We start from the raw sequence: 13,761 nt of genomic DNA, 5'->3' as shown, positions 1-13,761 counted from the left end.
TTGGGAGCTTGAAAGGAAGCACAAAGAAATCCCAGGTCTGAGTAGATCTGCCCCCAGTCCATAGACTGTTAACTAGGAAAAAAGGCTACCATGGCCCAAGCAACCAGCAGGGGGCACCACTGACAAACTTTAGCACCCTGAGGGCCAGAAACCTTCACTCTGAGGGTTTGGGGTCCTCTGGCTACCTCTTATTTGCCCTCACCAAGCCCTACCTCCAGGGAGAATCTTCTCCCAGGCTGGTCATGGCATTTTGTCCAGAACCAAAAACACAGGGGACCTAGAGACATGATTGGTAAATATAGACAGCTGTAGCCTGAGGGTGCTTTGCACACTCAAAGAAGCCTCCAGCAAACACTAGGAGCTTTCTGGTCCCCAGGGCTGCATTTCCCTTTTGAGAGCTGGCAGGGCTGGCTGGCAGGGCTCTGGGTCTCATTTAGGAGGCAAACAGCAAAGAGCTAGAACCATTCTAGACAAGGCTGGCCTCCATGGGGTCTCTGGATTCGAAGATCTACAGGATACCTTTGAGCAACCATGTCCTCGGCCTACTGGTTCCATTGATTTTGTCTGGGGGAACCTGAGGCCCACAGTGGTTTTTGTCCAAGGTTGCATGGCCCATGTCTACCTAGGTCTAGGCTCCAGGCCCAGGCTCTAGCCTAGGGAATCAAAATGTGACCATCTGGGCTTTCAATACCTGAGACTCACAGGGTGGGTAGGCAGCTGTCAGGTGTTTCTCTCTCTCTCTCTCTCTCTCTCTCTCACACACACACACACACACAGGATCTCAATTTGTGTCTCAAGCTGGTCTCAAACTCATGGGTAATCTACCTGCTTCAGCCTCCCCAGTGCTGGGATTACAAGTGTGAGCCACCAAACCTCACCATCCTATGTTTCAATCTACAAGTGATTGGGTAAGCTGACATTAAGTGTATTTTTTCTTTTAATTTTTTTTCAGAGAGGGTCTCTCTATGTAGGGTCTTCCAGGCTGGCCTTGAAGTCATAATCCTCCTGCTTTAGCCTCTTAAGGGCTGGGATTATAGGCATGTGCCACCATACATATCTGAGATGACATTTTTTAAACTACTGAGCTCATTGGCAGAAAATGGGGTTATTAACACCAGGAATGGATAGAAATGGAGGGTCTGAATTCCACAGTGCAAGAGGCAAGGCCTTGAGGGCTAACGGTCCAGGACCTGAGGAGGGTTAGCACAAGGCAAGAGAAATGGGGCACAGAGGGGACGGTCTGATTTCCGCACCTGCTACATCATCAGCAGGCCGGGCCTGAGGTATGACTATTTTTCTCAGTCCTTAAAGACTTGGAAAACTGAAGTGACTCCCCCAAGGTCATGCAACGAGGATGATGCTGGGCTAAGCTCTCTGCCTTTCTAACTATTAATGTTATTCTTCTCATACTTAAGACTGGTGGCCAGAGTTTCTGGCTATTCCTATCTCAAGCCATGACTGGGCCCCCAAAGATGTCTTTGTTCCACTCAACTTGCCCAAAGCCAGTTGTTTCCAAGGCCACCTTGGGTCCAAGCTCAACACCCTGCCAGTGTGGGAAGTGGTGAGTGCTTGGCAGCCAGCAGAGGTCGCCCCTCTGCCACAGAAGCGCAGTTAAGCTAGACTACTTTTGCCTTTGGGTGCCTGGACTCCTTTAAACCTTTAAAAGTCCTTACAAATCTTTAGTGGCTGCAGCTCCAGCACTCACTGAAGCCCTGGCTTTGTTCCAACTGAGAACAGCCCCTGATAGCCTCTACCATTCCTGCTGTCCAACTGCCTCTGGGTAGGAGAGAGGCTCTATGGGGGACCCTGAGTCAGCCTGAGGGTCTATGATGAGAACCTGCCCCACCACCCACCCGCTGTGTGAACAGGACAAAAGGCTGGACCTCAGTTTCCCTATTTGTAATGAAGGGCTGGGCTAGCTTGGCAACCTGCCAAACTCCAGCATCTAAGGATTTCTGAGTTGGAGCTCTGGCTGTCTGGAAAAATCTACCTCAGTAAGAGTAGAGCACTGATTTCGACACTCAAAGGTTGTCCCCAAGCTGGGGAGCCTGCAGTCTGGAAAATTCCACGAGAGCCATTTTTTCCAGATGGCCCAGTGTCCCAGACAGTGCTCTCCTGAAGCTATGCCCTTTCCTTTGTTTCTCGCTTGGTGGGGCTTCACTGCATGCATTAAAGCTTTTAGATGGTAACATGGGTGACATGGGTCTTCCCAACTTCCAGAGGTGGTCTTGCTGGAAGAGCCTTCTGTTTATATTTGTCATCTCCCAGCAAAGCTCAGGTCAAGTTTGCCCTTGGTTGTGTCCTGTACAGCAGACAGGCACAGTGAGTTAGCCACCACTATGCACTTCAAAACTGCTCTGAGAAGGGACTGTTGAGAGTTGAAGGGAGTAAGAGGCCAACCTCTTCTGAGTATATCCATGGCAGGATGGAGAGGACCCAAGAGCTCAAATGAGCTGGCACCTTTTGTAGGGCCCTGGGTGGGCTCTTCCCTGAACACAGGGGACAGAGGATTCTTACTATACCATGGGCATTCACAGCACTGAGGGTGGCAGGCCCACCACACAACCATCTTATTAACACTGAGTTTTCCTTCACACTTTTCAGGCCTGACTAGTTAATCTGCACTAACCTGACACCTGTGCATCCAGGTAGCGATGTCTGTGTACTGTGTGTGTCCCTCTGCACACTCCAGAGCAGGTACTTGCGCACACGGGCTGCTCGCCCAGATGCATTAGAGCACACACATCTCCTGACAGCTTGCATAGGCAAGTGGCGGGTCCCTAGGGAGCTATGTGAGCAACGGTGTGCAGAAATGATTCAATCACCACACACATCTGCAACTTGGGTCTCGGGCAGGGTGGCGGGGGGGTCCGGGTCTGGACCTGTGGCTAGGGTAGGAGGCACTACCCACAACCTGAGCAGAGGTGCTATGCTTCAAGACAAAGCCAGGGCCAGCTAGCTGAGGACTGCCTTCCTCATTTGGTGAGAGAGCCGAGGCTCCAGGGCACCATCCCAGCCTTCAGCAGCTCTGGAGTGACAGCAACAGACCTCATAGAGCCCAGGCATGTGGCGACACCATCATCATCCTCCCCCGGCCTGGCTCCCACCTCCCGCCACTCTAAGTCCACCACTCTAGGCTGCTGGCTACCTCCTCACCTGGATTCTGAAGACACCTCTACATCTTTACTTGGTCCACCTACAGTTCAGAATGCCTGGTCTTCCCACTCAACAAGATCCAGCAAACTGTCACCCCCAAGTGGCAGTACTTGCTCTACTCCTATTCCCCCCAACATTCTTATCACACACATCCATCCCAGTGGTGTCTTTGCATTTGTCTCCCCTTTGGGTGGGGTGTCTGACAGCTATGCATCCTGAAATCTAACCTGGGCCCAGTAACTTGGAAGACTGAGGGTGGATGTATGGCCATTACTAAGGTATTGGGAACTGAAATCTCAGTGACTAACTCTAACCAGACAATCTCAGGACTGGGAGGTGTCAGCCAAGCAGGACAGTGTTCTCAAGGAGTTACTCATTTTCCTTAGAGAAATAAGATGACTTCAGGTCATCCATGGGTGACACTTTTACATTTTTATAATGAAATCTTGGGGTCAGGAAAATGACCAAGAATGAGTTCATGAGTGTTATTTAAGATGGAGTTAACCTAAGTGGGCTTAAACATCATTTTGAATATTGTCTTAGTCCAGGGTGGGGTGTGTGGAGTAAAAGAAACTGAGGTTCAGGATGCTGTGACATAGATCTCCTCCCTCCTTGTCTTAAAGGGAAGGCCTGGAAGCTCAGATGTGCAGGAGCTGCCTGGTGAGCAAAAGCAGATGGAAAGGAACAACTCTATCTTTGGGGCTCTTCCCCAGGAGAGTCTAGAAGAAGGGTAGGTGGGCAGGAGCTGAGGGGAGCGAGGGAGGGAAAAGCTGCTCCGGGCAGCTGCTGGGGACCAGCTGTTCTTGCTCAAGGCCAGGCAATGAGGACAGGCCCTGGGTAGGCATGAGGACTTGTACAGGGTGGGGCTCCTGTAGGTGGTGGGCTGAAAGCCAGACCTTCCTGGCTGTGGGGTTTGGGGAGGCCTTTTTATTTCCCAAGCCTGTGTCCTCCACGGGAGAACCGGAAATCTGCCTTCCCCACTGGGCTGAGGAGCCGAGTGAGCAAAGACATTTAGGAGAGAGTATTCTGAAAGGCCCACACCTGCTTCCTTTATACAATCAGAGAGCAGTGCCCCGTGGCCAGGCTCCATAAAGCCCGCACAGTCCGGCCACCAACTCCAGATGCTTTGGCTCCACTCTGGAGGTTTCTGGAAGGGTGGACCCATTTCTCTCAATGACCTGGTCTGCCAGCACCTAGTCTCGTCTACAGGAGTCTCCACTGTCTACGCTGGTTAATGAAAAAACACAGTATAGCCTCAATCTTTCAGAGTGGGGGTTCTGAAGGCCAGCCCCACCCAATTATCCCTGACAGCCTGCCCTGGGCTGAATGCTAATCTGAGGAGCGGCCAGTTGGAACAGTCCTGACGAAGGCCAGCCACTGTCTCCACCCAGTAGACTAGGACTCCAACTGCACAGGGTGCCTTGTCCTTTGGGCTCAGGCTGCCTGAGCAGCTCCTCAGTGCCCTCAAGCCAAAACTTCCTGACCATATCCCAGGTCCTTGACTTTATCCCCACCAAAAGGCAAAGAAAGCTAAGGCCTCTCAGGGTTCTGATCCTCCAAGGCCACCTCACACCCCAATAATTACTTAACCTGTAAGTGACAAACACTAGGTTCTTCTGTGTTACCTCAAGGCTTTCAACTCTACTGTGATTGATGTCCAGATATAGAGAGGAGCCTTAGGCTCTGAGAGACCCAGTGACTTGCTCAAGGCCACAGTGCTGAGAAATGGCGCCAGGATTCTGTCCTTAGTCTGACCACAAGAGCCCATGTTTTCGTACATCCCATTCTCCACAGAAGCACGGCAGGTCTTCATCAACTGGACACTTCCTTCGCAGTCCCACTGCCCAGAGCGACGAAGTAAGCATCATTGTTGTGTGGTACTGAGCTGACTGACACTGTCCAGGCCACCCTCTCTCTCAGGACAGCCTTGCTTACACAGAGGCCCTGACCTGGTTTTGCTTCAGGGCTCCTGTGGCTCTTCCAAAGTCTCAGATGCCAGGAAGTATGGAGGGGGTGGGGCAGTGAGCAGTTACTCCAGGGCCCTGAGGGACAGGGAAGGAGGGAAGCTGGATCCTTCTAGAAGGCAGATATTCCTACAGCTCCAGCTCTAGGCACAGGAGGTATTTTGACTGTCTCCTACCTCTGCCTCCCCAAGTCTTCAAATCTACCTACTTGGCAACTCAATGGAACAGAGCCAATGTGATTTTCCAGAGAGGGTCTGGCAGAGCTGGACAGGTCTGTAGGGACCACCTAGTCTGGTGACAGCAGGGCTGAGAACAGAACCATCCCCAACTCCTGTACCCAGGGCAGACATGCCTAATCCATCACTACTAATCAATCACTTCCTGCTGAGTTAAGTAAGACATAGCCAGCTGACTGTCTACCTGAGGGACAGGGAAGGAGGGAAGCTGGATCCTTCTAGAAGGCAGATATTCCTACAGCTCCAGCTCTAGGCACAGGAGGTATTTTGACTGTCTCCTACCTCTGCCTCCCCAAGTCTTCAAATCTACCTACTTGGCAACTCAATGGAACAGAGCCAATGTGATTTTCCAGAGAGGGTCTGGCAGAGCTGGACAGGTCTGTAGGGACCACCTAGTCTGGTGACAGCAGGGCTGAGAACAGAACCATCCCCAACTCCTGTACCCAGGGCAGACATGCCTAATCCATCACTACTAATCAATCACTTCCTGCTGAGTTAAGACATAGCCAGCTGACTGTCTACCCACCTTTTCCTCATCCATTCTTAGCCACCAGTGCCAGTTCAGGAAAGGAAGACTTCCAGGTAACTAATCTTTGTGTTTGTGTGTGTGTATGTGTGTGTGGGGGGGAGTGTTTTGTGTATGTGTGTTGTGTATGCATGTGTACAAGAGGGTCCTTGTGTATATGTATGGAGGCCCAAGATCCATGTCTTTTCTGAATGGTTCTCCAGGTTTATTTTTGAGGCAGAATTTCTCACTGAACCTGAAACTCACTGATTCTGCCAGACTGGTAGCAGGGATCTGCCTGTCTCCCTACCACACCAATGCTGGGGTTATAGGATGGTGCCACCATATTTGGCTTTTACATGGGTTCTGAGCTCAGGTCTTCATGATTATATGGGGGATACGTTACTAAGCCATCTCTCCAGCTTCAGGTGGCTCAGGAAGGCCATTGGGTAGACCACATGCCTTTGTGCTCTTTCCTGAAACCCAGAGTATGAGCAAGGCTCTTTCCAAGCTAAGAGTTCCCTGAATGGAGGGACTGCACAGGCAAGCAATGATGTTCCTTGCAGTTGCAAGCTCTATCATTCCATTTTGCAGATGGGAAAACTGAGGTTCAACGTAGGTGGACAATTTCTCCTGGTCACACAGGGAGGCATGGCTGCCCAGCAGAGCAGCTTCTTTTTATTATATTTTGAGACAGGGTCTAGTCACTACATATTCCTAGCTGGCCTGAAACTCACTATGTAGACCAGTCTGGCCTGTAACTCAGAGATCCACCTACTTCTGCCCTTCCCAAGTGCTGGGATTAAACCCCCCTCATGCCAGGATTTTACTTTATTTTTAATTATGTATATATGTGTGGGTTTATGCATGTGAGTGCACTGTCTGCAGAGTCTAGAAGAGGATGTTGGATCCCCTGGAGCTGGAGTTACAGGTGATTGTGAGCTGCCGGACGTGGGTGCTGGGAACCAAGCTTGGGTCCTCTGCAAAAGCAGGACAAGCTCTTAACTGCTGAGCCATCTCTCCAATACCCAGAGTAGCTTCTGTCTGCCTCTGCCTGTACCTCCCTGTGGGACCTTGGCCTTCCACTTACTAACTGCGCATGCCTCAGCCTTCACCTAGTTGTTATTATTAATTGTTGAATTTTTCAAAAAGGAGAGTGGCAGATAGACAAACAAAAAACAAGAATCCACCCTCATGGTTTAAATCTGGAAAGGAACTGGGGAAATGGACAAATGCACCCTAATAGTCATAGCTGAGGCCTGGGTAAGCTGGGTATCTCACTCTCCCCAGCCTCTTATATACGGAGGCTGCTCTTCCAGGTGCCTACCCAAGCTGGGCTGCAGTAAGTCTACAGACAGCTACCACAGGGACCTGCCTGGGAGCTGCTACCACCTCAGGGGGTGGGGGTAGGTGAGACTGGGTGCCCCACCTAGGATGGGATGGGAATGAAGCCTCTGCTCACTATGAAACAGTTAGGTTCTGCCTGCAGAGCTGTGTGTCTCCAGGGCTCTAGGTGGAGTTTTTTCAGCATCCCTGGGCTGAGGCTGGTCATGGCCCCCCATCACATTGCCTAGTACGCATCTTGTCTGATCTCAGGAAGTCTCCGGGTCTGAGGGTCTCAGAGGACAAAGCCACTGCTGTCTCAGAACAGGAGCCCTTCAGGGACAAGCAGGGCCCCTAGAGGCCACTGAAAATACACACTTCCTGTCTGACAACAGTGACAGAAGCCCCATCAGATGTTCTCTGTGGTTCACAGGGCACTCTGGTGCACTGACCTTTTTGTCATCACCCCGTCTTGGATAGTCAGAGTGGCCTAGTCATAAGGCACTAGGCCACTGGGTTCAAAGCCCACCCCCGCTATTTGCTGACTCCTGAGCCCAGGGCTCCTCTGTAAACCAGAGGCAGTGATGACAGCAGTCACCCAGGCTGCTGGGCTCATGCAGTGGGTGACTGAACGTGAAACTGGGTCTAACCCTGAACATCAGCTCCATACAGGGCCCCCAGCCCTTATCAACGATATCAGAGAAAGGAGGAAATGGCAGAGGTGCCGGCTCAGGGAGGTTTACATGCTACTACTATGTACACTAAACATTTTAAACCTTACAAAGCCCCCAACAATGCTGTTTTTTTGGGTCACAGGCCATAGGGGAGAACCTAGTACTATTATTCTGCTAAGTGGACACAGTATTAAACCAACTCCTAATGACTTATTGTTGCACTCATAGATTAATGCATCTCTCAGCTGGCCAGAGAAGTTTCCCCATTAGCAGATGGTGATTAATATCAAGAATCACAACTGGCCAACATGCAGAGAACAAGAGGTTGCAGAGTGCTCACCCTGGAATAGGACACCTATATCAAGCTTCTGCCTCCTAAGGCTCAGGATTCATCGTGGAAGAGGAGGTGGAAAAACTGCAGAAGCCAGAGGTAGTGGACGGCCACAGGGAACCAGTGTTTCCCAGAGAGCTAGGTAGTTAGTCATATGAACTCACAGGAATGGTGACAGCATGGATACGTCCCACACAAGCTCAAACCAGACAAAAATCCCTGCATAGAAGCTGGGGAAATGGGTAAGAAACCTCAACCCTAGCTGAGAAACTATTGACAACTGATGGCTGCTGGGAGGGAGAAGGTTGGTTTTCTTTAAGGTGTGATGCTGAGTAGGTTGGCCAGGCTCCAGTGGATGGACCCATAATGAAGGGCATTTGGGAACACATATTTATATATATAAACATATAAATTGGGTGGAGGGTAGCAAGGAGTGCAGATAGGGGAGAGGGTCTAAAGATGATCAAAATATAGTGTACAAAATTCTCAGAAATTCGATAAAATATTTTAAAAACAAACTAGTTTTTAAACTGTTTGCTAAGTTTTGCAGCAATGTCTTAGAGGGAGACCCAGTTAATAAAACAAGGCAAGACTGTGTGTATGGAGGGTGGACTGAGGTACTATTCCTCAGCATCCCTCTGGAAGGCGCCTCCACAGGGACCAGGATTTGGGCAGCTGACACCAAGAGGAACGGCAGGGTCAGGCAGTGAGCCTGGTAGGAACTAGTGAGCACAGCAGCAAGGGGCCTCGTCAACCACGTGAGGCCTCTTCCAGGCAGGCAGTGTCAGTGATGGAGCTAGGAGGCTAGACAGGGTCCACTGCAGGGCTCAGACAGGAGAAGGTCAGTGGCTGAGATGTCACTACAATTTGTCCACTGGAACCCAGTCTCCTGAGGTCGCCCTGAAGGACAGAGGCCCTGATCAGATGAGACAAAAACTCTATGTTCTGCCCTCCTGGGGACATGGCCCCTGCATGGACCCACAGGTCTGGCCTTAAACACTTGATGTTTACCACAGGTACTGGATCACAAAATACGCCTTTCCTTGAGCACATGAGAAAATCCCAGTATTTATGTCCTTAGAACTGAATTTGAGAAATACTGGCCTAAGAGGCATGCCAGCGAGGTGGGCAGGCAGGAGAGAGGCAGAGAGGACACAGGAAAGCAGGCACGCTGGGCCCCCAGGGAAGCCAGAAAAGGCAGGGTAGGGGCAAGAGACCCTCAGCCTCACACAAAGATGTGACCACAAGGTGTCTCTGGGAAGAGAAGCTGAACCCTGGATCTTAGATTGAACACCAAGAGAGGCTTCGTGAGAGCCCTGCCCCTCAGGGAGATCCAGCCAGCTCCCCTCCCCAGCAAGGCTGGCTTAGGTTGGGAGCAGAGACCCAGCCACTTCCTGGATGAGGGAGTGAGTTGGCTGAGGAGGAGACTAGATATTTTGTGTGTGTGTGTGTGTGTGTGTGTGTGTGTGTGTGTGTATGCCCCTCCTTTCCTAACCCAGGCAAAGGATACAGAAGCTAGGTGTGTCAGGCCCAGTGGCCCAGGTTGCCTGGACAGCCAGGGCTTTCTCCCCAAGGCTGTGGTGTGCCACTCTACAGGCTCTGCTCATAACTCACCAGGCTGACATCTGACATTTCATGTGAATTATAACAACATAGCCAAAGGCAGAATGATTCGTTCTATCTACCACTGGGAAAGCTCTGGTGGGAAAGAATGTAGAAACTTAAAATCTGCCCCAGAACAGAAAATGGAAAGGTCAGGATTCAAACTCAGATCTTATAGCAGCCATCCTGAAGTCCAATGATCTACACAGGATCCTAGGGCTAGGAACCAGAACTGAGTCATGGGGACCCAGTCCAGGGTGGGACACTTGAAAAGAGGTGTTTATCCTTCATCATTCCCGGTCTGGCGTGGGGGGCGGGGGGGGTGTCCCAAGTACACCAACTCATGTGCAGTACTATGGACATACACTCGACCTCTCTGGGTCTGTTTCCTTAGCTGCTGAAGCCCCAGAGGCTGAGGGGTGCTCCACATGTAGAGAGCACTCACTGCAACAGTCCTCTTCATGTGCATCTTCCCACTCCTGCCTATCAAGGTGGGTCTTACTGCCTGACCTTATGGCAAGTGAGGCCCACAGAGGTTAGGCACCTTGCCCAAGGACATACAGCGGGCAGGGGTTCTAACTCATTTCAAGGGCCTTGGCCTAATCCCATAGCAGCAATGGCTGTGTTAACTTGCCCGGCACTAGCCTAGAACAAAGGGTGGTGGGATGAGGGGCTTTGGGCTCAGCCCAAGACTGCATTGCCATGGGAATGACATACTTAGTCCCTTGATTGGCCTTGGGGAAGACAGGGCTGGGTGAAATGATTTCTAAGGAATCTTCTAGTTTTAACACTTTGGCTAAGGCTGAGGGATAATGGCACCTTTGACTTCTGGAAGCCTAAAATATAGGCTTCCAGTCACCTGGTGGTCATGCCCCACACAGAGTTGGGCACTGAAGGAAGGGTACTCCCCAGCTTCCCGGCAGGTTTCATTGAGGAGGAAGGAGTGCAGCCAGGTCCCAGGGCCAAGACATGGAATGGGCAGGGAAGTAAGGCTTAGGTGCTGCTCTGGGGCCATGTTTGGCTAAGCCTGGTTAGTCAGCCCAGCAAGATGCCATAGGAATCTTTCTTAAAGGAGAAGGTGCTGAAAGAAAACAGGACTCTCACTATTCATCCAATTTTAATTAACTCACCCCGTGGCCTTGCATGATTCCTGGCTTCTGCTCATTCTTCTGAAAATTCTGAAGCCCGTTTCTGACCTGTGATTTACTATTGCTGTACGTCTCTATAAGCAGTGTTTTAGCTTAAGTGGCAGTTGCATATTAATTACAAAGTTAATTATGTGCTGTGTAATCATGCTGTAATTCATTAGTTTACTCTACACTCTGAGAGCCTCGCGCTAATAGCAAGAGCTGACAGGACTTCAGGAATCAACGAGAAAGATCCATGTAAATCCAGAATGGGGCTGCAAAGGCCTTGACATCCTAAGATGCTTCTTTGGGCTCTCAGCTCTCTCTCTACTGATTCTGTGGCCCACTCGGTGGTTCATGTGGTTCAAGCACAGGGCCCTCAATGCCTGCCTGACAGGTACAGCTCCCAGAACACATGCTGCCTTCGACTGGAGTCTGCTGTCTGCTGGGAATGAAGGAAAATCCAGCTGTTTGCTCTCCACAGACATTCAGGGACAGGAACAGGATTTGTTTAAAATTACTTACGGAACAGGGAGTCACTTGTGGGTGACAAATTAACTGTTCAGATCACCAAAACAAAGTGGCCCTGGGAGCGCAGGTCACCCTGGGGTGTCAGGTCTCAGCAGAGGCTGGGGTGGGGAAATCCAGGTCCCAAGGAGGGAGGGGTGTGCCTGTGGTTGGACCAAGGTCTCTTCATCTCTTTGCCCTCCTCTAGTGAACACTAAGAGCCTCCAGGTGTGCCCAAGATACCTCCCTCCCTCCCTCCCTCCCTCCCTCCTTTAATAGACAGGGTCTCAATACTTGGCCCCAGCAGGCTGGAATTTTCTATATTGACCAGGCTAGCCTTGAACTCGACTCCCTCCCTCCCTCCCTCCCTCTCTCTCTGTCCATGCTTTGTTTAGCTCCTTCCCAACAAAGCACAGGGCACTGGATCATGCATTAAGATTCTCTTCTTAGAGGATCTGGTAGCCTCGCTATAAGTCCAGGTCCATCTGTGACCTGGGTGGGTAGACCACACGGTAGACAGGAATGGGGCACTGCTGCCCACAGCCTGTCAGCTCTAGTACTGTCTCAGGCTATACCCTATAGTCTGCTCCCCTGATGTTATCAGCTATGGGAGAATCATCATGACCCTCCAGTGACTTCTAAAAGTCTATATGAGTAAAGACAGGCCTGCCCTCCCCCTGACCCCCGCTCTGCAAATCTGTAGGTCAGATTTCAAATCCCAGTTATAGGAGGAGGGATACAAAGGCTGTGACCTGCCCTGGACATAGCGATCTGATGGCCAAGACCCTCTGTTTTCCAAATATAAGCCTGCTAGTTTATTTCTGCTGACAGCTGAAGGGGAAGAATAAAGTGGAAGTCCTTTCCCTTCTGGCTCCAGTCAATAAGAGGAGAGAAAGACTTGGAGCCCCAGCTGGCAGGAGAGGAAGATAAATAAGAAAACACAAAACATGTCCTTGCGCTACAGTGGAATGTTTTAAAAAGAGAGGTAGAAAACACAAGGTCGGGGCAGATCTCATTTTCTAGCCATTTCAGTGAGCTTCGGGGAGGAAGTGGGATTCTGTTGCCTGGTGCTTTCAGGGGGAATGAGTTTTGCAGGGAGCTCTCATTTTGGGGGAGTGCAGGTGGGGGTGCGCATCTTAACAGCCAAAGCCCTGTGGTTTCCTTTCCAGGGAACACACTGGTTTCCCAGGCAACAGAGAAGTCCAGCCTCCAAAGTTCTGACAAGGAGACTTGGTTTGGCCTGGGATGCTCCCAACAATTATCTGAGGCCAAGGCTTCACCATCCTGCTCGCCCCAGCAGCGAGCTGGGAGGGAGAGGTGTAAAAATGCCAGCTCTGCAAAAATATGGGAGCTGTTCCCCCTCTCTCCCCCTGTGCTTGTGCAGGCATCTACTCCCCAGATTCATTGCTTTCCAGGGCTTTATGGCTGAGCAGGTAAAAATGCCAGGAACAGCTTGGAAGCAAGCCTGTGTTTGACAGCACCCATGGACCCCAGGAGACAGTAATGGCGTATGGGCAGGAGGCGGTGGGCCATCAAGGGCTGGGCACACTCAAGAGCTGACACAGCCAATGCAGGGGACCTGGATGAGAACAGGGTCAGTCTGATTGTTCCCTCTATCTACACTTGCCTAGGGTTGCTCCTAGATTTCCCAGATTTAAAGCTCATTTTCTCAGAAAGAAATATTACAAGGTCTGGCCTGAGCAGACGCCATCCACACATCAGGTGCTCCAGGGAGAGGAGCTTGATGGCATTCACAGAGCACTTATCTGGCAGCCACCACTGGGAGCTGGGCTAAGTGGTCCACACGCATTATCTCATTTAACGTGCTCTCCAGCTGCCTGGCGAGGCAGGCACAATTATCCTTCACCGAAGGGAGCGGGGGAATTAAATGACCTACCCAAGGCCACCCAGTAAGTGCATGGCACAGCAGTGACTCACACCTGCCCCTCTCCAGGGCTCACTCTCAAGCTCACAGCTCAGGAGAGGGAAGGAGAGTTGGGGTAGGGGGGATACTGTGGCTAGTGGTTTCTTGCCCTGTGGTGAAAGGGAGACAGATGTTCCTGGAATTTTCCCTTCAGCTCTGCTCCCAGAGCTGGATGTCCTCTAAACATCCAGCATACTGTCCTCCAGGAAGACAGATCACAGAGCAGAGCCACCTGGAGGCTCCAAAGCAAGGCCCCAGGCCCTGAACCCACCTTAAGGCAGACACAGCAATGGTGGACCCATCCAGAGGGCCCCATACTGCATCCTTCAAGGCTATGACCCAGCAACTGTGGTAGTAACTGTCCATTTCATAGTGCAGGGGCTGGAAGCTCAGACAGGACCAATTCACACAG

General features: G+C 51.1%; 1 protein-coding gene across 5 annotated transcripts in view; it reads right to left on the bottom strand.

Annotated features, from left to right (window-relative positions):
- Nucleotides 1-13,761, bottom strand: part of Zmiz1 (zinc finger MIZ-type containing 1) — a 214,604-nt gene that overhangs the window by 104,869 nt on the left and 95,974 nt on the right. The window lies entirely within an intron of this gene.

This window comes from Nannospalax galili, unplaced genomic scaffold, assembly GCF_000622305.1.
Source record: "Nannospalax galili isolate Female #2095 unplaced genomic scaffold, S.galili_v1.0 scaffold83, whole genome shotgun sequence".
Classification (NCBI taxonomy): Eukaryota; Metazoa; Chordata; class Mammalia; order Rodentia; family Spalacidae; genus Nannospalax; species Nannospalax galili.
The sequence above is the reverse complement of the archived record's forward strand: the minus strand, read 5'-3'. Positions and strand labels throughout refer to the sequence as shown.